Source organism: Pezoporus occidentalis, unplaced genomic scaffold (genome assembly GCF_034315485.1).
Source record: "Pezoporus occidentalis ecotype Australia unplaced genomic scaffold, CSIRO_AGI_Poc_V1 ctg34, whole genome shotgun sequence".
Lineage (NCBI taxonomy): Eukaryota > Metazoa > Chordata > Aves > Psittaciformes > Psittacidae > Pezoporus > Pezoporus occidentalis.
In genome coordinates, this window is record NW_026915376.1 from 3,090,562 (window position 1) to 3,094,085 (window position 3,524).

The following is a 3,524-nucleotide window of genomic DNA, read 5'->3' on the forward strand; positions in this document are numbered from 1 at the left end:
TTTACTTTTGCATAGTGTTTAACGTGATAACTTTTCAAAGTTCTTGAAACAAATACAAGCAAAGGAAACTAATACCCAAGTATTCTGGTATCTCAAGCTTTAGTGAGACAAGAATAATTTGTTCCTCAGCTACTAATTTATTTGATAAGTGTGGCCCATAACATCATCTCTTGTAAATCTTGTGGTACCTGGAAAGTAAAAAATTACAAGACTACAGTAAGTGTATTCTTCATTAGTATGAGCAGACACAATTTACGAGTGCTTGTATTAAAAAGAAAGATGGGTTTGTTTTCCAAGGTAAGAGTTGAAGTCAAATCTGGGTTCAGCTGATGACTGGAACACGCACTCCGCAAAACTCAGTGATGTTTCCCTTAGAACCTGATTCTTCCACCTGCATGTTAAATAAAACTGTTATTCTGGCAGCTGCTTAAGGGCATGTCAGCCTGGATCCCAAGGCAGAAGAGATTGTTGAGAGAAGACTGAAAAAACTAGTTGAAGAATAAGCACTAATGAGAATGGTGGGTTAATGAGCTGAGGAACCCCACAGTGTTGTTTGGACCCCAAGTGTATTTCCACTAGAATTAGCTCACACAGACCTTTCTCAGGCCTCTTACACTGTGTTCCAAAGTAAGGTCTGAGTGGCTAACCCTGCATCTCTGAACTTTATCTTCTTTGGCACTTCAGTGCCAATCTGGAGTGCACTTGTGAAATGGATCTCTTCATAGCTCCCACTTGTGTTTGCATCAAGGGGAAGCTATGGAATATGCAAAATGACATCCTTCCAGGTGAAGTTTAGATGGGAGATTATCTAAGAGCACATCTAATGCATTTGAATTTCTAATCAGCATTCAGTCCATGGGATGTTAAGTTTGAATCCTCTGCATGGTGTTTCATTCTGCAGATCCAACTCTATTGCACTGGTTGCTAATATAGCCATAGCCAAAAAATATACCTGCTCCCTAAATCAGGACATTTTGCTACAGAAAATGCATTCAAATAAAGCAGTGTTGGGATGAATTTATCAATTATGGAACTTCACAGATTTCACTGGCATTGAATGACAGTTAATCAGTGACATTACAAAATATGCAAATCTGGATCAAATCATTAATATAGGCAAATATAGGCAAAATATTAAAGATATAAATGAAAAAGATATAAAATGACAGTTCTTTAATTGTATACCACCTCAAGAAGGTGAAATAAGTACCTTCCAGTAATAATTTATCAACTAGTGAAAACTACAAAGTTGCTATGAATTCAGAAATGTAAATATCTCTGTTAGATGAAAGCCTATAAATCTCATAAACTCTGTTATGGGAGTCACAGAATTACTCAAAAAAAAACCCCAAAAGAACATATTTACTAAAGAAGAAACTGTGTTTAGACTTCAGTTTCCCAAATCCTCGTCATGCCATTACTCATTCTCTCCTAGGAGGAAAGATCCTGAATGCAGCATGCAGAGGTTTGATAACCAAGTGGCTAGATTTGGAACAGATTTTTGAGGAAGCTTGTGTCACTTCAGTGAAGTGGCTTGAAGGATAATAGAAGCACGTCCAGTAGATCTGTGTCAGTGCAGAGTCCAGTTCTTGTGTTTGTCAGACATGTGGCCAAGAAATACTCTCACAGCCTAGGAAACTAGTTGTACAGCATTTCGTGTCTTGGCAAGGAAGGTAGCATTAAACAATCTTTGCACCTTTTAGTGACACCCCAGAGAACAGAGAAGTGTTTGGTTTAATTTAGACAACACTGTCTGTAATTTCCTAAGCATTGCATGGCATTTAACCCCCTTTGAACTTATTTCTTCTGAACTCAGAGTGCTTCTTATGCTTGGAAAGAGGTCCTAGAGGAAAAGTTTTATGGTTGCCCCTCTATATTGCTCAGGCAGTCCTACCCTAAACAAACACAGAAATTTTAGTCTGTTTACACCATCTGTCATTTTTGTTTGTTCTAAATCTTACATTAGAAAACCTTATCTTCTAAATGTAAGGTAGTGACCACATTAAAAGGGTTCTAATGTTTTGACTAGATTGCATATGCCAGTGGTCCTTATGGTGCCGTCTCAGAGGTTATAATGGAAAAAGATCATGTTTTATACAATATTCCCAGAATTATTTAATGAAGCCTATGGAGAAGATATTCTTTGATCTTTTTTTTTTTTTGTAATTATCATCATTTCTATAATAGCTTTTATAAAATTCTAACATTTTTCTTCCTTCTTACATTTTATGGCTTTTCCACACGTACCTCCTCAAGCAGACAAAAAATATATCCTGGGTGTAAGTTGTCAAGTTTGTTAGTAATGTGTGGAGCTGAACTATGCAAAGACATTCCACTTGGACTCAGAGAAAAGTCATGAAAGTTTAAATTTAACTGTGGCCTAAAATTGCTAATCATCCGAAAAACAACACCTAACCTTACCCAAAAAGATGACTTACTGTTAGTACCACATCCTGTCTTCCCAAATGCTTCTATAGCCCAGTGCTCCACTATCCCTCTCAGCTGACCTATAATTCTCTGTCCTATAAAAGAGGGCTTTGCTGTCATTTTCCTGTGGTTTTTCTCTTTCTTAGGCAGCTCCTTCAGCTTTCAGCACCGCATTGCAAGCTCCAGATCAAATCCTGCTTTCACATACAGCACAGTGAGAGGATTATGGCCCCCCTTACCCTTTCCCATTCACTACAGTTTTATGAGTGGTGTTTTGTTTCAGTACAGAGGCATGCTGAGCCCTATGGACTACTACTCTGCACTTACATTCAGTTATTTCTACCTGGGCAGCTGGCACTTGTGACCTGATGGCGTTTTACAGACTTTACCTCATTGTTACTAACAATACAAAGGGCAAAAAGCAAGAGTAAGTAACTTGGACCCTGTCATACTGAATTCTATCATTTATATAGCATGTGAGCACACCTAAATCTCAGACTCTTCATTAGGGGCTGTAGTGATAGGAAAAGGGATAACGGGTTAAAACTTAAACAGGGGAAGTTTAGATTGGATATAAGGAGGAAATTCTTTCCTGTTAGGGTGGTGAGGCACTGGAATAGGTTGGCCAGGGAGGTTGTGAATGCTCCATCCCTGGCAGTGCTCAAGATCAGGTTGGACGAGGCCTTGGGTGAGATGGTTTAGTGTGAGGTGTCCCTGCCCATGGCAGGGGGGTTGGAACTAGATGATCTTAAGGTCCTTTCCAACCCTAACGATTCTATGATTCTATGATTCAAGAAATACATGAGAAATTTTCACAGAAGATAAGAATACACCTTAGGCATGAATTGTCCTTTCTCTTCTTGTGTTTTGCAAAATAAGCCCTTTGCAAATGCAAATAGGATGGCAGTAAATAAGATAATTCAGCAAAACCTAATTCATAAAAATGAAAATGTATACTCTCTTCCCTCTGGCAATATATTCCAATGTTTAAGTCAAGCTTCATATTTCTTTTAAACAGTCTTTAAACCTGCCTCAATGGAAAAGTTATTCCAAAGTTTGAAAATATCCGCTATCATATTATTTATGAACTCAAAATA

General features: G+C 38.0%; 1 long non-coding RNA gene across 1 annotated transcript; it reads left to right on the plus strand.

Moving 5' to 3' along the window:
• The first annotated feature begins 921 nt into the window (after positions 1–921).
• On the plus strand, positions 922–2,928 carry LOC134169276 (uncharacterized). The gene is made up of 2 exons (XR_009966845.1): positions 922–1,673; positions 2,574–2,928. It is a non-coding gene; the product is annotated as an uncharacterized LOC134169276 (long non-coding RNA).
• The last annotated feature ends 596 nt before the right edge of the window (positions 2,929–3,524 follow it).